General features: G+C 40.8%; 1 protein-coding gene and 1 long non-coding RNA gene across 10 annotated transcripts in view; one reads left to right on the top strand and one right to left on the bottom strand.

Moving 5' to 3' along the window:
* On the bottom strand, positions 1-26,573 carry LOC112131861 (uncharacterized). The gene is made up of 3 exons (XR_002913745.3): positions 26,454-26,573; positions 5,400-5,464; positions 1-2,909 (listed from the first exon to the last, which is right to left on the bottom strand). It is a non-coding gene; the product is annotated as an uncharacterized LOC112131861 (long non-coding RNA).
* Positions 4,164-26,725, top strand: part of LOC100436518 (zinc finger protein OZF-like) — a 63,437-nt gene continuing 40,875 nt past the window's right edge. For 6 of the 9 annotated variants that reach the window (XM_054551626.2, XM_054551629.2, XM_054551627.2 and 3 more), the window contains exon 1: positions 23,733-26,725. The gene's annotated coding sequence lies outside the window, so the exon portion shown is untranslated. Of the gene's footprint in view, positions 4,928-5,772; positions 5,894-11,020; positions 11,151-23,732 lie in introns of those variants that run through there. The other 3 variants (XM_054551628.2, XM_063721862.1, XM_024241795.3) reach the window with 3 other exon arrangements.

Here is a 26,725-nt window from a genome sequence, read left to right as displayed (position 1 = left end):
TATTGATTTTAAAAACAATGCAATCAGTTGATATTTATTATTGAAAAGTACTAGAATTTCACAATCTTAATAAATATTGATAATTATTGTCATTTAGAAAAATAAGACTGGTGTAGGAATGAAGACAGAAGAAGGAGTAAGAAAGGTGATTGCTTTTGATTTTGAGTATTTTCTTAACTTTTTTTTCTTTCTAGTAAAAATTGGGTCTTGCTATGTTGACTACGCCGGCCTTGAACTCCTGGCCTCAAGTGATACTCCTGCCTCGGCTTCTCAAAGCACTGGGTTTACAGATATGAGCCACTGTGCCCAACCTGATAATTATTTTTATGTCATATTGACAGGTTGTTGACTAATAAAACATTTTTATTTCGTTTATTATTTCAGATTCAGGGGTACATGTGCAGATTTGTTATAAGGATATATAGCATGGTGCTTAAGTTTGGGCTTCTATTGATCCCATCAACCGGATAGCGAACATAGTACCTAATAGTAAGCTGCTCAGGTCTTGCCCCGTTCCCTCCTCCCTACTTTGAAGTCCCTAGTGTCTATTGTTCCCATGTTTACATCTGTGTGTACCCAAGATTTAATTCCCACTTATAAGTGAGAACCCGTGATAGTTGGTTTTCTTTTTCTGTGTTAAGTTGCTTGGGATGATGGCCTCCAGATGCATCCATGTTGCTACAAAGAACATTATTTCATTCTTTTTTATGGCTGCATAGTATTCCATGGTATACATATGCCACATTTTCTTTGTCCTATTCATCATTGATGTGCACCTAGGTTGATTCCATGTCTTTGCTATTGTGAACATATTAGTGTATGTGTCTTTGGGTAGAATAATTATAATTTATTTCTTTTGGGTATACACCCAGTAATGGTATTGCTGGGTCTAATCATAGTTCTGTTTTTTGAGAAATCTTCAAACCGCTTTCCACAGTGGCTGAACTAATTTGCATTCCTACCAAGAGTGTATAGGCATTCCCTTTTCTCTGTAGGCTTGCAAAAATCCGTGGTTATTATTATTATTATTATTATTATTAATTATTATTATTTTGAGATGGAGTTTCACTCTTATTGCCCAGGCTGGAGTGCAATGGCACGATCTCAGCTCACTGCAACCTCATTCTCCCGGGTTCAAGCGATTATCCTGCCTCAACCTCCCGAGTAGCTGGGATTACAGACATGCACCACCATGCCCAGCTAATTTTTTGTATTTTTAGTGGAGACGGGATTTTCATCATGTTGGCCAGGATGGTCTCGAACTCCTGACTTCAGGCGATCCACCTGCCTCAGCCTCCCAAAGTGCTGGGATTACAGGCATGAGCCACCACATCCAGCCAAGATGTTTTTTAAAAGTAGAATTTTATACTCCTCATTAATACTTTTCCTTCTTGGCATCTCTTTAATTTCTTAGGGCACACACTGAGGCAGATGGCATCTCACTGTTAATCAAGAACAAAAAGTCTTAAATTATTCTAGAAACCACTATAGCAATGTCTGTGTCAAGAGGCTGTCTGCATATCTAAATGTACATTTCACAGTACAGCAAACATTTTTTTTGAACTACGTTATCTGTCAGATTGCCTAAGGCACTGAAATAGAAAATCCCTAGTGCTTGCTGTATTTTGCTAGGTTATACATTAGTTTCTTTTGTTGATTTTTGCTATGAGAGGACCAAAAAGATAGAAACCACAGTATCTGTTTCAATATTCTTTTTTTTTTTTTTTGAGACAGGGTGACACTCTATTACCCAGGCTAGTGCAATCACAACTCACTGCAGCCTCAACTTCCTGAGCTCAAGCGACCCTCCCACCTCAGCCTCCCAAGTACCTGAGACCACAGGCATGTGACACCACACCTGGTGTATTTTAGTATTTTCTTGTACACAGAGGGTTTTGCCATGTTTCCCAGGGTGGTCTCAAACTCCTGGGCTCAAAGGAACCCCCTGCCTCAGCTTCTCAATGTGCTGTGATTACAGGTATGAACCACCGTGACTGGCCTTAATATTCTTTTCTATTTGTAAATGGAAAGCTTCAGAAAAGATCCTCAAACAGGACTATAAATGTTTTCACAATACTATTTGGTACAGCCAGATATTAATAGTATATGTAATATAACTCAGGGGTCCCCACCCCTGGGCCATGGACAGGTATTGTCCGTGGCCTCTGAGGAACCAGGCTGCACATCAGGAGGTGAGTGGTGGCTGAGTAAGCATTATGACCTGAGCTCCGCCTCCTATCAGATCAGCTGCAGCATTCGATTCTCATAGGAGTACGAACCCCAATGTGAACTGCATATGTGAGCGATCTAGGTTGCATGCAGTTATGAGAATCTAATGCCTGATGATCTGAGGTGGAATAATTTCATCCTGAAACTATCCTCCCTGCCATCTGTGGAAAAATTGTCTTCCAGGAAACCCATTTCTGGTGCCAAAAAAGGCTGGGGACCACTGATGTAACTTACATACCAGTATATCACATTTATTCTTACCTTTTGACATATATCCTGAAATTAGGTGTGGACAAGCTGTGGGAGTTAGGTGTGAAATTAACTTAGCAAGTTACACTCCCAGGACAATTCCACACTTTACTAAGCAAATGATGGCTCTTCTTAACTGACAACATCATCACCACCTGTCTCTTACTAACCCTAACAGTATAATAGTATACACAGTAGGAGCCCAGCCAAATGTCTTCCTCCGGCCCCACATCCAATGGCTGGGATGTGCACCCTCTTACCTAAGGTTGTGTATCCCCTTCTCTGCAGCTAGAGCCCACTTGGCCTGGGTTCCATTCCTCACTGCAGAAAAGCCTTCTACTACTGACTGGAGTGGAGAATACATGCCTCAGTTCCGTTGTCCCCCGGCTGTGTATCTCTGAGGTCCATGTTCGACGTGGCTCCCTAGAGTTCTGTCATGGGAATAAGCACCAGTCGTCTGCAGCGTAACTCACTTGGCAACACATCCTTATTTTGTCTTCTTCCTGTTCCCTGTCACATTCTGTCGCTCCTTGACCCATGCTTCCAGTCTCCTTGGGATCATGCCCCAAATAAACTACGTGCACTGAAATCTCTGTCTAATGCTTCCAGTCACCTTGGGATCATGCCCCAAATAAACTACGTGCACTGAAATCTCTGTCTAATGCTTCCAGTCTCCTTGGGATCATGTCCCAAATAAACTGTGTGCACTGAATGCTTTCTAATGCTTCCAGTCTCCTTGGGATCATGTCCCAAATAAACTACGTGCACTGAAATCTCTGTCTAATGCTTCCAGTCTCCTTGGGATCATGCCCCAAATAAACTACATGCACTGAAATCTCTGTCTAATGCTTCCAGTCTCCTTGAGATCATGCCCCAAATAAACTACGTGCACTGAAATCTCTGTCGAATGCTTCCAGTCTCCTTGGGATCATGTCCCAAATAAACTGTGTGCACTGAATGCTTTCTAATGCTTCCAGTCTCCTTGGGATCATGTCCCAAATAAACTACGTGCACTGAAATCTCTGTCTAATGCTTCCAGTCTCCTTGGAATCATGCCCCAAATAAACTACGTGCACTGAAATCTCTGTCTAATGCTTCCAGTCTCCTTGGGATCATGCCCCAAATAAACTACGTGCACTGAAATCTCTGTCTAATGCTTCCAGTCTCCTTGGGATCATGTCCCAAATAAACTACGTTCACTGAAATCTCTGTCTAATGCTTCCAGTCTCCTTGGGATCATGCCCCAAATAAACTACATGCACTGAAATCTCTGTCTAATGCTTCCAGTCTCCTTGAGATCATGCCCCAAATAAACTACGTGCACTGAAATCTCTGTCGAATGCTTCCAGTCTCCTTGGGATCATGTCCCAAATAAACTGTGTGCACTGAATGCTTTCTAATGCTTCCAGTCTCCTTGGGATCATGTCCCAAATAAACTACGTGCACTGAAATCTCTGTCTAATGCTTCCAGTCTCCTTGGAATCATGCCCCAAATAAACTACGTGCACTGAAATCTCTGTCTAATGCTTCCAGTCTCCTTGGGATCATGCCCCAAATAAACTACGTGCACTGAAATCTCTGTCTAATGCTTCCAGTCTCCTTGGGATCATGTCCCAAATAAACTACGTTCACTGAAATCTCTGTCTAATGCTTCCAGTCTCCTTGGGATCATGTCCCAAATAAACTACGTGCATTGAAATCTCTGTCTAATGCTTCCAGTCTCCTTGGGATCATGCCCCAAATAAACTACGTGCACTGAAATCTCTGTCTAATGCTTCCAGTCTCCTTGGGATCATGTCCCAAATAAACTACGTGCACTGAAATCTCTGTCTAATGCTTCCAGTCTCCTTGGGATCATGTCCCAAATAAACTACGTGCAGTGAAATCTCTGTCTTAAGGTCTGCTCCTGGGGGAACCCACACTAAGACATGGTGATTCTTCCATACTTAGGAGGAACTGGTTCCTGTTGAAAATGAATTGTTGTGTTTATTGGAGAAAAATTCATCTGTTATGCTGGAAGCAAACAAATCCCAGAAGAATCCTGTATCGCCAATATTGTCTGTGTCTCTAGCTGATCAGTTAAGGAGAGCTGCACTGATGCTGGTAGTTGCCAACACCTGTGAATGACTCTGGAGCCTTCTTGTGGCCCTCCACCTTGGAGGAGGTGGCAAATGCTTAGTAGTCTCCCAGGAGTCAACATGCGGGCACTCACGCTGATCTCCGTATCATTGTGGAGAGTCAATGGCAAGACCCTCTGCCTTCAAAGCTGTCACATTGTATGTGCCTTAGATGCCACCTGCTAGAAGCAAGCCAGGTTTACCTTTGGACACCAACAGCATTCTTTCCATTCATTCATCCTCCTGACTTATCAGACCCTGCTATGGATGACTTGATTGTTCCTCAACTTCCAATTTACCCTCAAAATTGGAAGATTTTCTACCCGTTCAAAGTAAGTGATTTTCCCTTTTTGGAAAGCAGCTCACAAAGAGATTTGTTGAATAAATAAAAATTGATCCATTTTTAGGAAGCATGTATTTGGATGTGTCCGTTGGACATACCTATCATTTGTTGACATACCTATCACACTGTCTGGAATGACACATCAGTTTTGTCCTTTTTCTTTCAAAGTAGGCCATTGGGAATCACATTTACTTTTATATAGAAACATGATTTTTCCTCTCAAGAGCTTGTCTTTAGTATTTAGCAAAAAAAGCCTACTCCATTCTGTAGAGAAAATCCCCAAATTGTGCAAAACCACTGGAGAAAGCACTGAGTCCAGGAAATCAGCATTCCAAGAAAAAGACTCTGCACACAGTGTCTGCAATTGTGTGCTGAACTGTTAAATGCAGATGTAGTGAAATTAATAGCTTTTTCAAAATGTACAATATAGTGAATAGGTGTTGCCAATACATTATAATTACCCTGGACTTGTGTGAGGTGGATCCTTTGGATGAGAACTGGCTTCCTCAGATGAAGGGAATCCTTTCTGTGAATGAAGAAGACAAGGAGGAACATAGTATTCTTGGGAGAGGCTGCCCTGGTTTTCATGATGTCAGTGGTCCTTTAACCCGAAAGCCCACAGATGTTCTCCCTAACTAACCACAGAAAGTATAATTATTTACCACCCCCCAAGAATCTTCCAGACTATTTTTTCACTGAGTTCTTTTTCGGAAACCTAGATTGAGAGGAATTAATCCCTGAACCAGGGTGCAATACTCACCTTTGAGCCCTTTGAGCGCTTTGCTTTCTTTCACAGCTTGTTTTTTCTTGCCTGTTTTTCCTGTCTTCTTTCAGGCTAAGACTCCCTCCTTTTGGCAGAGGCTTTTTATGCCATTTGGGAATGGTTTGGATAAGCTACCTTAATGAAGGACCACACATCCCTCCAGAGATGATAGAAGACTTTTTGTCTTTTCTGGTAAGTCCTTTCTGGAATAAAGATCAGTGTCTTTCTGGATTAGTCTTGGTTTCTACAGATTTTACTTTCTGTCTGTGAGGCATATATTCTAGTGAATTTACTTTCAAATTGATCTGCATGCCTAGTTTAATATTTTGATCTGCATGTCTAGGTTAAAATTTTTGTGAACAATCTTCTCTTGGTTTCTTTTGATTTTGTTTGACTCTTTATCCTTGTTTCTGAAATTCTCCCAAGAGCAAATGTAAACATTCCAAATGGTGGGTCAGGATGGCTAACTAAAAGCTGCCAGGACAGTTGTCACCCTCTAAAACAATGGCCTAAAACCCTGAAATTCCATGACAGGATTTATAGGATTTTCTCTACTCTTGCAAGATTAATGAAAAACAGAATGGTTGCCCGGTGCTGTGCCTCACGCCTGTAATGCCAGCACTTTGGGGGGCCAAGATGGGTGGATCACGAGGTCAAGAGATCAAGACCATCCTGGCCAACATGGTGAAACCTCATCTCTATTAAAATACAAAAAAAAAAAAAAAAAAAATTCGCCAGGTGTGGTGCCATGTGCCTGTAGTCCCAGCTACTCGGGAGGCTGAGTCAGGAGAATCACTTGAACTTGGGAAGTGGAGGTTGCAGCAAGCCGTGATTGTGCCACTGCATGAGAGTCTGTCGACAGAGCAAGACTCCGTCTAAAAAAAAAACCAAAAACCAAAAAACAAAACACAATCGCATTCTCAAACATTAAGGCATGCTAGGTTTTCTGGGACTCCAGCTGGTTATATATTATGGGTTATATTTTTAACTTGCTGGAAAAATTACATCAAGGAAAATTCAGATCTCCAATAGTCATTATTTGAAAAACCTGCAATTATAGAGTTAACATGTAGAGTTTTCTAAGTTCTCTGTATACCTCTCTCTGTTCTTCTGCCCATTCACTGTTTATGGAATTCTGGCCTGTGCCCCAAATCTTAAAGAGTTTTCAAATTAATGGCTTTATAAATTACAACAGCTTCATGATATCAACAAGTGAGATAATTTTTAGAAATATAAATTTAATTCTAAAATACCGTGTGTTAAGAAAAAGTAAGAAATAGAAATTTAGATTTACCTGACTTACAATTGTGTACAATGACAGAATACTTAATTAGAAGTTAATATAAGAGAAAAATAACTAGATAAATATTTATGAAATTAGGCTCTCAGATCAAACAGGTCAAAACCTTGACCTTACAGCAATAATCTAAGGTATGTCTAGCACAAAAACTTTGCTATTTCCAGTCCCAGCTTAAATGTAAACATTGAAAATATAACCCTAAACTCATTTGAAACTTAAGAAAAGGTGAAAAAAGTTTTTTAAAAAGTCAAACTGCCATGGAAACTGCTTTATCCAAACTGTGGTTCACAGCACTTATTAGATTACCTATCGTGGCAAATAAATTTTAGCCATGTTTTACATTTTGCCAAAAAATATAATTTGGGTCCAACTGTCTTTTGTAAACTGGTAGATTAGTAATACTATCTCATGACTAGAAGTCTAAAATAAAAAAACCATAAGATCTGTTATTTGTGTGTGTATATGTGGTCAGATGTGTTTATGCATATACACATGTATTTTGTTATATGTTTTGTCTACATGGTAAAATCTGGTGTAGTGATCCAGAAATCCCTTAATAAAGTCTATTTAGATAAGTGGCCTCATGAAATATACAATAATTAACCTAAATGCTTTTTAATTCATGTGACTTAATTAAATCTGTGATAAATAAACTATTCTAAAATTAGTGGTAAAATAAAAATAGAAATATCTTCAAAATGGTCAGTGTACATTTTACCCGAGTTTTACTGGTCAGATGGTTTTATATTTGTCTCTTCTAGAAATCTGTTATTATGTGGGTGGCAAGCCACCCAGGTGCCCAGGCAAGAGACGGAGGGCAAGAGCTGTTTCCAGTGTAATAAAGAAAATATATAAAATAAGAATAGTTATACTAGATATAGATCATAGATATGATTATAAATGAATATCATTAATCATTAGTTTGTAGCAATTACTCTTTGTTCCAATATTATGATAATCCTCACTCTGCAATCATAACCTAGGAAAAACTAGACAATACAGAGATAGGAGCTGAGGGGACATAGTGAGAAGTGACCAGAAGACAAGGGCTCCTTGGTCTAGCGGTAACACCAGTGTCTGGGAAGACGCCTGTGACCTAAGTGGACTGTGGTCTAGCAGTAGTGTCAGTGCCAAGGAAAAGCATCCACTACTTAGCAGACCAGGAAAGGGAGTCTCCCTTTCCCCGGGGGAGTTTAGAGAAGACTCTGCTCCACCACTTCTTGTGGAGGCCTGATCATCTCCCTGTGATGCTGTGCTTCAGTGGTCACGCTCCTAGTCCGCTTTCATGTTCCATCCTGTACACCTGGCTCACATTTTAGATAGCAGTAGCAAAATTAGTGAAAGTACTAAAAGTCTCTGATATGCAGAAATAATGGCATAAGCTGTCTCCTCTCTGTCTCTCTCTCCCCACCTCAGCTGCCAAACAGGGAAGAGCCCCTGTCCAGTGGACATGTGACCCACGTGACCTTACCTATCATTGAAGATAGCTCACACTCCTTACCCTGCCCCTTGTCTTGTATCCAATAAATAACAATGCAGCCTGGCATTTGGGGCCACTACTGGTCTCTGTGTCTAGGTGGTAGTGGTCCCCTGGGCCCAGCTGTCTTTTCTTCTCTTTGTCCTGTGTCTTTATTTCTATGGTCTCTCATCTCCACACACGAGAAGAAAACCCACCAACCCTGTGGGGCTGGTCCCTACATTATTAGTCATAACTTTGGTTGCTACGTTAACTTTCCTAGAGTTATATTTATGTGGATATGTTATATGGATTTTTATACCCATATAACTTTCTATATTGCTATAAAATTGTTCTCACCCATAAAATACTGATAATACTGATATGTGACAGATTTCTTGCTTCCTAAGTTTTCACTATAATTTAAGGTTACTACAAGTTTAAAATTCTAATTAATGTAGGCCAGGTACAGTGGCTCATGCCTGTGATCCCAGCACTTTGTGAGGCCGATGCGGGTGGATCACTTGAGCGCAGGAGTTTGAGACCACTCTTGGCAAGATGGTAAAACCCCATCTCTACAAAAAATACAAAAGTTAGCCAGGCATGGTGGCACATGCCTATAGTCCCAGCTACTGGGGAGGCTGAGGTGAGAGGGTTGCTTGAGCCCAGGAGGTTGAGGCTGCAGTGAACTGTGATTGTGCCACTGCACTCCAGCATGGGTGGCAGATTGAGACTTGTCTCAAATAAAATAAAATAATAAAATTGTAATTAATATGGATAATTCTTTTTGTGGGGTGAGGGAACAGGATCCCACTGTGTCACCCAGGCTGGAATGCAGTGGCATGATCATAGCTCACTGCAACCTCAAACTCCTGGGCTCCAGCAATCCTCCTGCCTCAGCCTCCAAAAGTGCTGGGATTACAGATGAAAGCCACCATGCCTGCTCTAACTAATATATATAATTCTATATGAAAGTGTGCCTTAAAAAGTAGGATGAGTTTTTAATAAGAAAAAAATGTATAAGAAATGCCTACAAATATGCCCTTTATTGAGAAATAAATAATAATTTTATATAATTTGAAGGTTATTTAAAGGTTGTTTCAAAATATTGATTCAGGAAAGACAGTGAAATGCAAAAGAAGAACCAGTAAGTAGAAGAGAGAGATGTGAAGAAAGTTATTGATAGGGAAATGGAGATAGGAGAAGGTTGAAAAGAAAAGAAATATTTCACATGACAAAGAATCTTGTGTGGTAAATTTTCATCCTAAACTAAAATGCCTAGTTATTTAAGAGGGAAGGTACAGGACAAAGTGGAAAGCCCAAGCATGTCACCAATGGTCTGAGTAACTCATTTGTGAAAAGAGAATTTATGCAAGATGTTTTGCATGTGACAAAGTTGGTTACAATCAGAAGAAAATTAAATTATAAGTCTTTGTAAGGATTGAACTTTGGCATTAAAAATACACTAATACAAAACTGAAAATATGTGGTCCCCTATGTTAGAACAACAAGGTTTTCTTGAAGTATTGATTAGTTTTCATAAAGTTGCAAGAAGTTTTGAGTTTTAATTCTGAAATCTGTTCCCTGTACAGCCATCTTCTAAACTACAGACAATTTACATTTCTGTCAAATATCTTTCTGAGATCTATTTAATTTGTGTAGTTTGAAGATGGAGATTCAGCTCCCCCCCCCCCCCTTTTTTTTTTTTGCCTAAAAAGGCATAACATTGTGCTTGACTGAGGTGATAACTTTCCTTCAACCTTTTTTCAACTCTTGTAACTTTTTTCTGTGGTTCCAAGTCTGCTGTTATGTCCTGATGCTGAAATATATGTCCTGAAAAATCTAGAAAAACAGTGTTTTACTCCAACATAACTTGAAATTAATAAAAGTCTGATTGTCCTGATGTGGTGTAGTCAGTCATGATTCTGGTTGCATGAAATAAAAATAACCAAGTTTCATTGTCAGTTGGGACCTTTGATCAGATTTTAAACCATGGCTATTCCAAGTTTTTGTCATTCACAGTTGTCATGAAAATTTCTCCAAAAGCGTTTGCAATCTGCTATATTCCAAAACTGCTTTACATGGAAAATAACAAATACTCTTGAACACAGAATTCTGATAAATTTTTTGAGACAGGGTCTCACTCTGTTGCCCAAACTGGTATACAGTGGCACAGTCTTGGCTCACGGCATCCTCAACCTCCCAATCCTCTAATCTCAGCCTCCTGGATAATTTTTGTATTTTTTTGTAGAGATGGGATTTCTCCATATTGCCCAGGCTGGTCTCAAACTCCCAAGTTGAAGTGATCTACCTGCCTCAGCCTCCCAAAGTGCTGGGATTGCAGATGTGAGCCACTGTGCCTGGCAAAATTTTTGATAATTTAAGATCAGTAGACTAAATAAAAATCTCCAGAGCTCAAATAAATAAACTGATGGGTTTATAAAACTGTTAATCAAGATTAAACAAAACAAAACAATTACATGAAATTAAGTGTTTCACGAAGACGATGTTTTTATGACTTTTATTTGAAACATTATTCATTCTGAAATATTTTGTTTTCCAGATTTAAGAAAACTTTATCTCGTAAGCTACCTATAGTTTACAAAAATTCAGTAAAGTATACTTTTTTGAACAAAGATGGAAGCATTCATTTTGTCTCCCTATTTGATTCCTCCAAAATTTGGAAAGTATTTGTGAGTATTCTTTTATTTTTACTTGATAAATATCTGTTTCTCTTCATAAACAGAATACCATTGAAAATATTGGTTATATTATTAAGGCTTTAACTGAAATCTCATATTTAAGAATGTGCATAAAAAGCCTGGCTTCCAGTGCTTCCACCCTGACAATGAATGAGTAAAAATTGTCACTTCCTGGCAGTCTCAAGAACTTTAAGATTGTAAGTAAAATCTAAAACCTCCCTTGCTTTGGCCTCAAGAGGTTTTTAAACCTGAACTTTCTGTAGATTAATGTAGAGAAAAAGTTCAGTTTCTAAAGAAAAACTATAATGCACCTGTTAGTAGATTGTAAACCTGTGCATTCTTTTCAAGTTCTTGTTATCTACGTGTAGATTATACTAGATCCTGAATTTTCCTAATGTATTTCTCCTAATTTGGCAACAACTCTCCAACTAAAAGCAAAAGCTGCTCTGTTACTAAAGCCCTATGAGCCGAAACTAGATAAATTTTAAAGAATAAACATGTGCCTGATGTATGGATCACAGAAAGAGTTCACCAAACCAACTGATGTGATGACCAAAGACATTCAAACTACAAAGCAGGAGAAGTTAATGTTTTCATGGCGATTTTCCCAGGTCAGTAGAACAGATTTTCCCAGGTCATTAGAACAAGACTCCATGTGATGAGATTTTTACCCCTCCTCCTCCTTAATGCTACATTTTTCACCTGGCAGAATAATGATGTGAATGAAAATTCACAATCAATAACTTCTGCTCATAAGTATCATTTGGTTAAATGAGAAAATGACTGCGTTATTGTCAATACTATATGCAGTACCTGGATAAATTTCTCCAGGAAATTAGAAATTTATAGACACAAAAGAAGAAGACAGGCCACGTGGTTACACCATTTCACCTGATTCCCTATGATTATTTGATTTATTCAATTAGTTTTCTGTAAGCCTAGGTGAATGGCTCAAAGCCATTATGCAAACTAGAATTGTCCTATTACTATTTACTTCATAATTTCCCTTTTTAAACTGTGTATCCATTACTTAAGTTTTTTTTTCCAAAAGTACAACTCCTAATAGAATAATGCCGGTACAGCACTTTGAGATGATAGCAAAAGACTACAGAACAGACAAATTTGAACTTAATAATGAACTCCAGGTAGACTTAGCCTGAAAAATACTCCTTTCAAATCTCCCTTGTTGCTCCAAATGTGCCTAAAAGGATTTTGACACTGACTCTTAGGTGCCAATTACCCCCTGCCTCAATGTGGGATGAGACCAAAAACCAAAACAGGTCCAACCTAGTACCAAGGGCCATCAAAACCAAACTAAAAGATGATTGATCAGTGATGCTTTTGGAAAAAAGATCTGGAGCACAAAAGGGAAATGTGAAAGTTGTCAGAATCAAAATGGAGTCACTAGTGATAAGAAAACTCTGACAGCTCGAGCTGGGGAAGGCCATGAAGAGAGCATTCTCATGCGTGTATGCCTGATGATGAAAAAGATTCTACAAAAATTACAACCTTGCACAAAGTCCATGACAACGTTATACAAAAAAAATATTTCTGTACTGGACGTTCTGCCCAGTTACTACTGCCTTCCAACCATGGACTGGCATCACGACTGTTATTGATTTTTGTAGCCAAGGATAATTATTTCAAAACAATTATGTAACCTTCCTCATTGTTTCCTTTGAAAACCTTTGTCTTTCATGTAATTTGGGTATTTGCCCTCTCCAAATCTCATGTTGAAATGTAATCTCCAGTGTTGGAGGTGGGACATGGGGAGGTGACTGGATCATGGGGGAAGGTCTTCATGAATGGTTTAGCACCATCCCCTTGGTGATAAGTTCTCACCCTGAGTTCATGAGAGATCTGGTTGTTTAAAAGTGTGTGGAGGCCGGGCGCAGTGGCTCATGCCTGTAATCCCAGCACTTGGGGAGGCTGAGTTGGGCAGAGTACTAGAGATCAGGAGTTTGAGACCAGTCTGGCCAACATGGTGAAACCCCGTCTCTACTAAAAATACAAAAAATAGCTGGGCTTGGTGGCATGTGCCTGTAATTCAAGCTACTCAGCAGGCTGAGACAGGAATCGTTTGATCCCAGGAGGCAGAGGTTGCAGTGAGCCGAGATCATGCCACTGCACTCCAGCCTCGGTGACAGAGTGAGAATCCGTCTTAAAAAAAAGAAAATCTGTTGCATTTCTCCCATCCCTCTGTTGCCTCTGCTCTCATCATATGATGTGCCTGCTCCCACGTCAAATTCTGCCATGAATAAATGTTTCCTGAGGCTCTCACCAGAAGCAGATGCCAGAACCATGCATCCTATAAGGCCTGTAGAACCATAAGCCAATTAAACCTCTTTCCTTTATGAATAACTCAGCCTCAGGCATTTCTTTACAGCAACATAAAAATGTTCTAGCAGAATCTTTACCTCCCTGCATATGCACATGGTTTACTATGGCACACATGTTTCTATTCAATGCTCTACTCCCAAACAAGTGTATTTTCTTTTAGAGAGACTCTGTTTCCTGTTTAGGTTGATGGTTCCAGCTGATCTCAGAAATACTGGAAAAGTGAAGCAAAACTGTGGCAGACCAGGTCTCATTAACAGTTGAACAGGCAGGCCTCCATGACAACTGCTTCCACACTGACTGAACTGGTTAGGCTAAATATTAAAGGCTGAACAAGGAGTTGCCCTTACACAAAGGCTGGAATGTAACAATAGCCAAACAAAAGTCTGGCCTAGGCCTTCCCTTGGCCTTGAAGTGCAACAAGATAACAAAGAAATGCTTATATTCCTCACAACAGGATGCGTTTAGGATTAAAAAGCTTCTATTGGATGTCTGAAGAAACTCCCCCAGACCTCCACACCTTAGCTGGAGACAAGATAATGGTAATCACCTCCAGCACCAGGACCCCATCTAGATTAGGTAAACTTATTGAGGCTCTGGAGGAAGGTCTCCAGGACCCAGACCTTAGTTATAGATTAGGTGGAATCTGTCACTTTTGTCCTTAGGAAAATGTACACTTACACATAGACATACAGCTTAGAATGTATATAAGCACTGGAAAAACTTGGTAACTTTTAGTTGGTCTGGTGATGTTTTCCCCAGCCTTCTCCCTATACCTGGTTACAGAAATAAAATCTCTTCTTTCCAAGTTTGTCTACATCTCATTACTGGACCATGAGAACAAGCAGCCTGACTCTTGGTTTGGTCCAGGAACACAACCAGCTATATAAAATCTGAATTAGAATTAGAAATATGGAGGTATGTACACAGATCAGTTTGAATATTGGGCTCCAAATCCTTTCATAGATATTAAACATATACCTGAAATTACAAGAAATGAGGTAACCATTCAAAAGTTTACTCATGATTGAAGAGGGGCTGGGATACCTCTTTCTTCTTTGGGGACATGCTTTTCATTAGCCCTAATCTCATAATCCACATAGGAGCTCCTTTCTTCTAAAGATTTTTCTTTCTTTACCACTTTCTTCACTGCTGCTTGAAGGGCAACCCCAGATGCAGGTTGAGCCAATAGTGGCAGCCAGAGTCTGTAAGAACTTGGGTGCACTGTAAGAACTGGGATGCACTCCCACCACCATTGCCAGTGCTTTCACACCCTCCCATGGGATGCAATAACCACGGCAGAGGAGCACTCTGAACAGAGCTGTGGCTTACGAGGTTGCATCTGCAGTCCACACTCTTATCAAACCACAAGATCAGTGCTAACTCCCTAAAGCAGGCTAGGAACACAGATCCTCCTTCAGGCATCTCTGGGAAGCTCTAACTTCTTGTTGTACTTAAGATAAATTTTCATGCAGCAATCCCACTACCAGGAACTTATCAAAAGGAAATATTTGGAATGCACACAGATGCATGCAGTTATTCATCTGTAATTATCTGGATGTCTATCGGTAAGAAATTAATTATTTAAATTCATTCACATACATTCAAATGACAACTCCACAACCTTTAGAATAAAAATGGATTTCAAGGATCTTCTCTCTCAGAGAGGCAGTGTAGAGCCATGGCTGACAGTTCCAGCTGGGGAGCAAGCTCACCTGGACTCACATCTGAGCTCTATACTTACTGTCTGTGTAGCCTCGGGTAAATTATCAAGGGCTCTGAGCCCCACGTCCCCCATCTGTAAAACGGATTTTTAGGAAGACTCAATGGATTTTAATGTAAAGTGCCCAGGACACAGTGTACTTGGGACATAGCAAGAATTCAATGAAAATTAGTCAGTATTGATGACATGTCCTTAAATGAGTAAAACATGTTATGAAACCACATGTAGATGATGATCATATTTTTGTTTCCTGTGTGAACCCAAAATATCTGAGACAGGTCTTAGTTTAGAAACTTAATTTTGCCAAGGTTAAGAACATACCCATGACACAGCCTCAGGAGGTTCTTATGACATGTGCCCAAGGTGGTTGGGATACAGCTTGCTTTTACACATTTTTTTTTTTTTTGAGACAGAGTCTCACTGTGTCACCCAGGCTGGAGGGCAGTAGCTCAATCTCGGCTCACTGCAACCTCCTCTGCCTCCCAGGTCCAAGCAATTCTCCTGCCTCAGCCTCCGGAGTAGCTGGGATTACAGGGGACTGCCACCACGGCCAGCTAACTTTTGTATTTTTAGCAGAGATGAGATTTCACCATGTTGGCCAGACTGTCCTCGAACTCTGACATCGTGATCCACCCGCCTCGGCCTCCCAAACATTAAAACATTAAAAGAAGTTATTCGGCTGAAAATCATAATCCAAGACAATAATCCAAATTTACACACACACACACACACACACACGCACCAGTAAAGGTAAATATGAAACTCTAAAACTAATATATTTTATATTATGAAAATAATAAAAGGCAGTATAAATGCACATTTTTCTATTTTTTCTCTGGATTTAGAAAGCAATTTATAAAACAATTTGTCTATTGAATGTATTGTTTGTCCTGTGACATACAAAATTTAATATGTTTGCCAATAACAGTCTAACCGAGATGAGTGGGAACAAAGCTGTATTGGGTTAAGACAACAACTCCATATATCACACTACAGACAACTCAAGTCTATAAAAACAAATGAAGAGGACCATAAACGATAAATAAGAAGGTTAACTTAAAATTTTAAATATTTATGTGCTTTACTTTTTCCTCTCAGCTTCTTAAAAGACATGGTTATAGGACATAATAATTGTAACAATGTATTGTTGAGGTTTTAGTACTTATAGATGTAACATAAATGAGAATAATACCTTAAAAGGTACAATAAGAAGCGTATAGAACTACACAGGGTACAAAGCTATGTGCAGAAGGGTGTGGAGCAAGGTAGGGGTAATGTTTTTGTGTCTAACTGAAACTATTCTGAATTAGCATGAATCTGAAGCTGATTCTGATAGGTTAAGATGTATAATGTAAGCCCAAGAACACTGACTAGGATAATAAGCCAAAAATAGAGTACTAAAATCATTAAAGAAGTGTAATTGTCATTTTAGAAAATATTCACTGTTGCCAGGCGTGGTGGCTAACACCTGTAATCCCAGCACTTTGGGAGGCCAAGGCGGGTGGATCATGAGATCAAGAGATTGAGACCATCCTGGCCAACATGGTGAAACCCCATCTCTATGAAAAATACAAAAATTATCCAGGCTTGGTGGCAGGCACCTTCAGTCTCAGCTACTCAGGAGGCTGAGGCAGGAGAATCCCTTGAACCTGGGAGGCAGAGGTTGCAGTGAGCCAAGATTGCACCACTGCACTCCAGCCTGGCAACAGAGTGAGACTCTGTCTCGAAAAAAAAAAAGGAAATATTCACTGTTTGCAAAAGGAAGCAGAAAACAGGACTGAGGAATTAAAAGGACATATGAAGAATAAAAAACAAAAATTAAATGTCTGATATGATCCAACTATATCAATAATAATATTAAATATAACTTGATTAAACAAACTAATCAAAAGTTAATTCTTGTCAGACAATAAAAAATAAGATCCTCTATGCCACGTACCAGAGTAACATTTTAGATTCAAAGACATAAATAGAGTAAAAGGATGGAAATACACATATCATGCAAACAGAAACCCTGAGAAAGCTATTCTAAAGTAGCTATACTAATATCAGACACGATGAATTTTAAAACAAAAAAAAAACTGACCAGGTGCAGTGGCTCATGCCTGTAATCCCAGGACTTTGAGAGGCCAAGGTGGGCAGATCACCTGAGGTCAGGAGTTCTAGACCAGCCTGGCCAAGATGGTGGAACCCCGTCTCTACTAAAAATACAAAAATTAGTTGGTTGTGGTGGCATGTGCCTATAATCCCAGCTACTCAGGAGGCTGAGGCAGGAGAATTGCTTGAAACTGGGAGGTGGAGGTTGAGTGAAAGTTATGTTATTTCCTCAGTGAGCTGAGATCATGCCATTGCATGCCAGCCTGGGCGACAAGAGAGAAACTCTGTCTAAAAAAAAAAAAAAAAAAAATTTATTTTTAGAGATAATCTGAGATATTTTACAATAATAAAATGGCCAATCCATCAGTAAGAAAGAAAGCACAAGTATAAACGTATATGCATCCAATTAAACATCACCAAAGTACATGAAACAAAAATTGACAGAAACGACAGTCAAAATTGATGATGACTGGAGACTTCAATACTGCAATTTAACTAACGGATAGAAAAACTATGCAGAAGAGCAACAAGGAAACAGAAGACTCAAACAACTTCATAGTCCAACTAGACCTGAAAAACACGCACAAAACATTCCATACAACAAGAGAAGCTACATTCTTCTCAAGGGCTCATCAACATTGTCCCTCATAGACTCTACACTAGGCCATTAAAGGAACTGAACAACATGTACTCCAATCACAATAGAGTGAAACTAGGAATTAATAAGAAAAAAGTAGGGAAACTCAAATACATGGATATTAAACAACACATCCAAATTACTAATCAAAGAAGAAATCAAGACAGAAATTTGAAAATATACTTAGAGGAATGAAAATGAAGTCACAACATACAAAACTTAATGAAAGACAATTAGAGACATGCTTACAAGGAAATTTATTGCTGTAAATACAGATAACAAAAAAGAGAAATATTTCAAATCAATAACATAACTTTTGACATAAGGACACTGGGAAAAGAAGAGAAAATGGAAGCTAAAGTAAGCAGAAGGAAGGAAATAATAAAGATCATAGCAGAAACCAATGAAACAGAGAATAGAAAAGCAATAGAGAAAAACAATGAAACCAGAAGCACATTCAAACAAGCTTAACACAATTGACAAACCTTATTGTCATGAAAATGTATTCTGGGTATACGACCAAGAAGTAGTGAGTTGTAGGACACAGGAACTGGAGGATCAAGATAACTGCTGTTGCTAGGAACATCCGCCTGCATCCCCTCACCTAAAAATGTTGACCAGATTGTAGGAAACCTGAACAATTCCTTTAAGTAGAAAGCAAATAAATTAAGAAAGCAATTTAGATGGCTTTTTTTTCTTTTTTCCCTTGTTATTTTCATGATATAAAAGGTTAGACAGGCCTGAACTGCAAATGTGGAGATCTGTGTCATCTTTCTGCTGCCAAGACTATCCCAGTAAGTTCCTCCTGAATAAATCTTTGACTATCTACCAGCCTGGAGTGGTCTATCTCTTTCTTTGGTCTGAGAGCTTCCTCTCCATTATGTAGGATAGCTCAGTTCTGGCAGGGAGTTTTCCTAACATTTTTCTAGACTGACTAGGAAAAATAGAAGACTCAAGTAACTAAAATCAGAAATGAAAGAGGATATATTACTAGCAGCATTGCAAAAAGAAAAGAACATTTAAGGAAAAATAATATGAACAATAGTATGCCAAAATATTAGATAATTTAGATACAATGGAAAAATTCCTAGACACAAACCAGTGACACTGATGCAATAAAAAATGCTCTCACTAGACATAATAAGCAAAGAGATTGAATTATTAATAAAGAAACAACTCCACACCAAGAAAAGCCCTAGCTCAGAAAGTTCACTGGTGAATTTTGTCTAATATTTGAAGAAGATTTAGGATCAATTCTTTTAAACTCTCTAAAAAATAGAAGTGATACAGACATGTCCCATCTCATTCTATGAGGCCAGTATTACCATGATAGCAAAGCCATACAAAGACATCACGAGGAAAGAAAAATTCAGACCAATATATCTTATGGATACAGATGCTAAACTCTTCAATAAAATACAAGCAAATGGAGAGGCCAGGCATGGTGGCTCATGCCTGTAATCCCAGCACTTTGGGAGGCTGAGGCGGGGGCATCACAAGGTCAGGAGATCGAAACCATCCTGGCTGACACAGTGAAACCCTGTCTCTACTAAAAATACAAAAAATTAGCCAGGCATGGTGGTGGGCACCTGTAGTCCCAGCTACTCGGGAGGCTGAGGCAGGAAAGAGAATGGCATGAACCAAGGAGGTGGAGCTTGCAGTGAGCCAAGATCGTGCCACTGCATCCCAGCCTTGGTGACACAGCAAGACTCTGTCTCAAAAAATAAAATAAATAAAATAAAATAAAATAAAATAAAATAAAATAAATAAAATACAAGCAAACAGAATACAGCAACATGTAAAAATAATAATACCTCATGACCAAGTTGGATTCATCCCAAGTATAGAAGGTTGGATAGCAGCCAAAAATTATTTAATATAATACACTATACCAACACAATAAGCAAAACCACAGTCATCTCAATAGTTGCAGTAACAAAATCCAACATCCTTTCATGATGAAATATTCAACAAAGAAGGAAAGAAGGGAACATCTTTAAACTAATAAAGGACATATGAAAAACCACAGCCAACAGCATACTTAATGTTGAAAGTCTGTATACTTATATGCTAAGATCAGGAACAAGACAGATAAATCCACTCTCACTACATCCATTCATCATTGTGCTGGAGGTGCTAGCCAGGACAATTTGGCAACAGAAATAAATGTAAGCCATCTAGATTAGAAAAGGAGAAGTGGGCCAGGCATGGTGGCACATGTCTGTAATCCCAGCACTTTGGGAGGCCAAGGTGGGTGGATCACCTGAGGTCAGGAGCTCGAAACCAACATGGCCAACATGGTGAGAACCCGTCTCTACCAAAAACACAAAAATTAGCCAGGTGTGATGGTGCCTGCTTGTAAACCCAGCTACTTAGGAGGCTGAGGCACAAGAATCACTTGAACCCAGGAGGCGGAGGTTGCAGTGAGCTGAGACTGCACCACTGTGCTCCAGCCTGAGCAACACAGCCAGACTCCATCTCAAAAAAGAAAAAAAAAAAGCTGAGCTGGTGCGTACCTTAAATAAACAACCCTCCTGTTCTGCATATCAGCCTTTCTCGTCCTCAGTTTCCTGCAACATTTTTGGCAACCATGAAGGGAGCAGAGATGGAAAGTTTACTGTCTCCTTTGCCTCTAGGGGCTGGAGCCCCCGGCCTCAGGAGACCTGTGACCCCAGGCACCACCAGGAGAGCTTCAGCCCAGAGAGCAGATCGGCTTTCACGTGACCCGGTGCCCCTACCCAGCAGTGCAACAGAACCTAAAGAAAGGCTCCAGGATGATTCCAGAAACAATGTGCTTCAAGAACTGCGGTAAAGTTTTAAGGCCCAAGGCAGGACCCATCCCATAAGGGCAGAAAAGGAGCCTGATCACCTCCCGAGGTGTGCCTAATATTCCCACCCAGAGAGGCTAAAGGCGGTGAGAAAGGCTCACCAATTCAGATGAAACTCACACCTCAACAAACACAAGATGTGAGACTGGCTTGCTAAGTCTGTTAAGAAAAAGAAACTAGAGATGGTGAGAGTGGCTTGCCACCCCAGTTAGGTACACAGGAACTAGGAGTAGAGAAGTGTGTGAAAGTGTGTGAATGAAAAGGCCTAATTAAGCTCATCAGCCGTGAAGTAAGGAATCACAGATCTCTTAGCGTGGACTGTGTGCTCCGAGCAAAGTGTAAGGCTGACTACGAACAGTAGCGATCTGCATATGACTAATAAGAACTGCCCTAAAGCTCAGAGTTGTAGCAGGAATAAGGAACTCTCCAAAGCCAAGCAGCCTCTGAAAACTCCCCTAATAGGAGATGGAAATGAGAGGAAATGAGAGGAAAGAGTGTGCTGTGCCATAAAAGAAAGAATAGGAAGAAAGTCATCAAAACTTACCCCGTTAGAGTGCATGTTACAGAACTTTAAGAAAGGTTTTGCAGAGGATTATGGAGTTAAGCTAACCCCACAGAGGTTGAGAACTCTCTGTGAATTAGAATGGCCTTCTTTTAGTGTTAGATGGCCGACCGAAGGAACTATAGATAAGGAAATAATTGGCTGTGTATTTAAGGTGGTGACAAGAGTCAGAGGACACCCAAGGCATCCAGATCAATTTCCTTATATTGATTCATGGTTAAATATAGCATAGACAAGACCAACCTGGATCCAGCCCTGTTTAGCAGCTTATTGTGAAACAAGTGTGGCCTGAGCCCAGCCAAGAGTGAAAGTAAGAGCAGCTTCACTGGCAGACACAGAGTTAAACAAGTCCCAAAGAGAGCAAGAAAACTCAGTTTTGCAGGAGCTGCCAGAAAGAACAGAGATTTTTCCTCCACATGTCCCAGCCTACCCCGCTTTACTGAGTCCAACAGCCCCCCAGGAGCCAGACTGAAGAGCCAGCATGCCCCAAGTTTCACCCCAAAGGGGAGGATCAGAGCCTTGAAAGGCCAGGGAAGGAAGTCAAGATAGTCAAGCAGGCTGTCTCAGATCTGGTGGTGCTCAAGCTCTGCAAATGCCTCTCTAGGAGACGTGAGGACCCATTTATTATGATGACCAAGGCCAAGTCCAAAGAAGGCAATGGACTTTCATCAGTCAGCCCTTTTCAACCACTGATCTTTTAAACTGGAAACACCATACTCCCTCATACATGGAGAAGTCTCAAGCTCTTATAGATCTGATGCAATCCATTTTTCTGACACACAATCCAGTCTGGCCAGACTGCCAGCAGCTCCTTCTCACATTATTTAACACTGAGGAATGCAGGAGAGTAACCCAGGAAGCTCTCCACTGGCTAGAAGCCCAGGCATCAGCAGATGCAGTGCATGCTCAGGCACACACTCAAGGTCAGTTCCCAGATGCTGGCTAGGAGCCCAGGCATCAGCCGCAGTGCATGCTCAGGCATGATGCAGACACAGCACATGCTCAGGCATGATGCAGACACAGTGCATGCTCAGGCACACACTCCAGGTCAGTTCCCAGATGCTGGCTAGGAGCCCAGGCAACAGCCGCAGTGCATGCTCAGGCATGATGCAGACGCAGTGCATGCTCAGGCATATACTCAAGGTCAGTTCCCAGACGCTGGCTAGGAGCCCAGGCATCAGCAGATGCAGTGCATGCCCAGGCATACACTCAAGGTCAGTTCCCAGACCAAGATCCTAACTAGGACCCAGAGGATGCAACTCAGTTTCAGCATTTGCAGAGGTACCAAGAGGCACTTCTGCAAAGGCTGAGATGATGGAAAGAAAGCCATTAAGATAAAGAAGATTTCAGAAGTGCTTCAAGGAAGTGATGAGAGCCCTAGCCAGTTTTATGAAAGATTCTGTGAGACATACCGGCTTTCACCCCATTTGACCCTGAGGCCACTGAAAATCAGTGTATAGTGAATACATCATTTGTAGGACAGGCCCAAAGTGATACCAAACGAAAGCTTAAGAAGTTAGAAAGTTTTGGCTGGGCACGGTGGCTCATGCCTGTAATCTCAGCACTTTGGGAGGCCAAGGTAGGTGGATCACGAGGTCAGGAGTTCAAGATCAGCCTGGCCAAGATGGTGAAATCCTATCTCTACTAAAAATACAAAAAATTAGCTGGGTGTCATTGTGGGCGCCTGTAATCCCAACTACTTGGGAGGCAGAGGCAGAGAATTGCTTGAACCCAGGAGGCAGAGGTTGCAGTGAGCCAAGATCGTGCCACTGCACTCCAGCCTGGGCGACAGAGTGAAACTCTGTCCAAAAAAAAAAAAAAAAGAAGAAGAAGAAGAAGAAGAAGTTAGAAAGTTTTGCAGGTATGAATGTCATCCAGCTTGTAGAAGTAGCCACCAAAGTGTATGTTAACTGTGACCAGGAGGCAAAGAAAGAAGCAGATTGGAGGCTTAAGATCTGTTGGCAGCAGCCCTTATAGAAAAAGAGATTACCAATGTAAGATGACGTGGACGCAGACGTGGATGTAGAAGAAGTCAAGTCAGACAAGGATTTGAAAGTTGACCAAGGCTAGAGAAGTATCGGTGTGCGAGATGCAAAAAGAAAGGACACTAGAAAGATGAATGTCCAGAAGACAATGAAAGAAATGGCCAAGGCCATGAGACAAAGAGGCCATTGGCCAAAGGCTGCCGCACCTTAGAGGAACCAGATAATGATCTGATCAGGCTAGCAGGAGGTGAAAGATGTGAGGACTAAAACAGACCACACTCCTTCTCATTAGGCCTCCAAGAGCCCATCGTCACATTAGAAGTTGAAAGCAGCAAGATTCTGCTGTATCTAGATTATAAATTTCTCACTGATGGCTAAGCCATTATATGAAATTACAAAAAAAAAAAAAAAAAAAAGAGAGGGAGAGAAAAAAAGAACCCCTCCTCTAAGAAACTGAACAGGAGAAGGAGCCATGCCTTCATGCCTTGTGAAAACTTGCTTATGGACTTTACCAAAATGCCCCATGGCAGAGGCTATCAGTCTATGCTAGCGTTTATTTGCACTTTTTCAGGATAGGTTGAGGCTTTCCCCATCAGGACAGAAAAAGCACGAGAAGTGACTAAAGTACTACTAAAAGACATTATCCCTAGGTTTTGACAGCCTCTAACTTTAAAGTCAGACAATAGGCCAGCATTTGTAGCTGAAATAGTGCAAGATTTAACAAGACTGTTAAAAATAAAATAGAAGTTAAACACAGCCTATCGGCCGCAAAGTTCAAGAAAAGTAGAACGCATGAACCAGACACTCAAGCAGCTACTGAAGAAATATTGCCAAGAGACTCATCGTGAGAGGTCAAAGGAAGGTCCCCTCTTAAACCAAACCAGGGTCCCTCCGTTTTACCAAGGGCCTATTTCTCTGTATTTTGATGCTTGTCAGGCAGCAGACCAAGACTCCCCTGTCTGTGGTAACCTACCTTTAGAAAGATACTATAGAAATGACTACAAATATGTATGCATGCCAAGAGTAACTCCACCTTGTTCCCCTAGGACCCCAGAAAAAGATTGTTGGCATTGCATATCGTAGCACCCTAGCACACAACAAAGGTCAATTATGCTTACCAAAATGCTGGTGAAACCAGATTGTGAAGCAAAAACCTGAATCCTATAAATTTCACCATTCTAAAGCTAGACTTACCCATGTAGACTGCAGGTCACCCCATACATATGTATATACACACATACCCAGCAATCTACCTATATGTTATCAAAAAAAGAACCCGGACCCATCCACCCCAGCAACAGTTCCAACTCTTTAAATCATTCTATAAGAATGTAGACCAGAAGTTACCAGAGCCTACTCCTTTAGCCAAAAACCTGTTTGCTCAGCTGGCTGAAAACACTGCCGGCAGCCTAGGCATTTCGTTATGTTTGTAGAAAGACTAACTTAGGAGACCAATGGCCTTAGGAAGCAAAAGAGTTAATGCCACAAGATAATTTAACTCTAATAGACTCTTCCCCTGAACGGATCCCCACAAGTTCAAGTGTCTAGCTCTTAAAAACTTCTATTATCAGGAGATACTGTGTTGCTCCCTGAAGAAAGGCTTTTACAGACGCAGTAGAACTAACCTGCTTAGGACAGCAATATTATAATGAAACACTAAAGAAAATTTTGTGGCGAGGCAGAGATGACTCCAAAGCACCTCATCCAAATCAGTTCTCCTGTTTCTCTCCTCTAAACCACACCTGGTATCAGCTTGAAGCTCCAAACACTTGGCAAGCACCCCTTGGTCTTTATTGGCATCTGTAAGCCACAGGCATATCGACAGTTGCCAGGTAAATGGACAAAGTCCTGTGTGTTTGAAACAATTAGACCATGTTTCTTCCTACTCCCACTGCAACAGGGACAAACTTTAAGGTATCCCATCTATGATGGAGTTAGAAGAAGCAAAAGAGATGCAGACATAAAAAGAGATATAGAAGTAGGAAATTAGAAAGACACAGATTGGCCCCCTGAAAGAATAATTCAATACTATAGGCCAGCTACCTAGGCACAAGATAGGTCATGAGGGTACTGCACTCCTATTTACATGCTTAGCCGCATCATAAGTTTGCAGGCAGTACTTGAAATGATCACTAATGAAACAGCAAATGCATTAGATTTAATGGCCCAGCAAGCCACAAAATGAAGAATGCTATTTATCAGAACAGATTAGCTTTAGACTACCTCCCAGCCCAGGAAGGAGGAGTATGTGGAAAGTTCAATCTAACTAATTTCTGCCTGGAAATTGATGACAATGGAAAGGCAATTGTAGAAATAACTGCAAGAATGAGAGAATTACCCCATGTTCCAGTTCAAACTTGGAAAAGGTAGTCTCCAGATTCCCTCTTTGGAGGCTGGTTTTACTCCTTCAGTGGATTCAAGACTTTAATAAGAATAGTCCTGGCCATACTAAGAGTTTGCCCAATACTCCCTTGCCTCTTACCCCTCCTTGTTAGAAGCACTCAGTCAGCTATAGAGGCAACAGTAGCTAGGCAAACTACCACTCAGCTAATGGAGCTATATAAATATCAGCCTGTGCCTAAAGAAGAAAACTTGTCTCTTCAGGCAGAATACCCTACATACCCTAAAATAAACAATCGTCGTGTTCTCCATATTGGTCTCTCCAGTCTCTGGAGTCCTCTATTTCATATTGGTCTCTCTAGTCTCTCTAGTCCTCTAGTCCAGCACTTTTGAAGGCCAAGGTGGGCAGATCACTTGAGGCCACGAATTCAAGACCAGCCTAGCCAACATGTGGAAACCCTATCTCTATTAAAAATACAAACATTATCTGGGCGTGGTGGCGCATTTCTGTAGTCCCAGCTCCTCTGGAGGCTGAGGCAAGAGAATCACTTGAACCTGGGAGGTGGAGGCTGCAGTGAGCTGAGATCCTGCCACTGCACTCCAGCCTGGGAGACAGAGGGAGAATCCGTTTAAAAAGAAAAAAAAAAGTTTTTTCTGTGACAGCAACATTTAGAACTAAAAAAAAGAGTAAGATTACTTGCTAATATAATTGACTAGTTGGTCCGCATTCGAATTTTCCCAATATTCCTGCAATGTGCCTGGTTGTCAAACCAGGATTTACTAACCAGATTCCACGTCTGTCAGGCGGATAGACACCAATCCTGATCCATCCTCGGCTCCCTCTTGGAACAGAATTTCCCGCTTCAATACCGCAATGTCTGTGGGAAATGCAGGCTTGGCTTCCAATGACGTCACCAGCACACGACGGCGGGAAGGGCTCTTTGCGCATGCGCCGCCCCGCCCACGCCCGCCATCTTCCCCTAGAGAATTCCGGCTCCTGCCGCAATGGAGAGGGTTCTCTGGAAGCTCTGGGGTTGGGATCTCTTCGTCCCTGCAG

This window comes from Pongo abelii, chromosome 2 (assembly GCF_028885655.2).
Source record: "Pongo abelii isolate AG06213 chromosome 2, NHGRI_mPonAbe1-v2.0_pri, whole genome shotgun sequence".
NCBI lineage: Eukaryota > Metazoa > Chordata > Mammalia > Primates > Hominidae > Pongo > Pongo abelii.
Note: the sequence above shows the minus strand (reverse complement) of the source record. Positions and strands in the feature narration are given on the sequence as shown.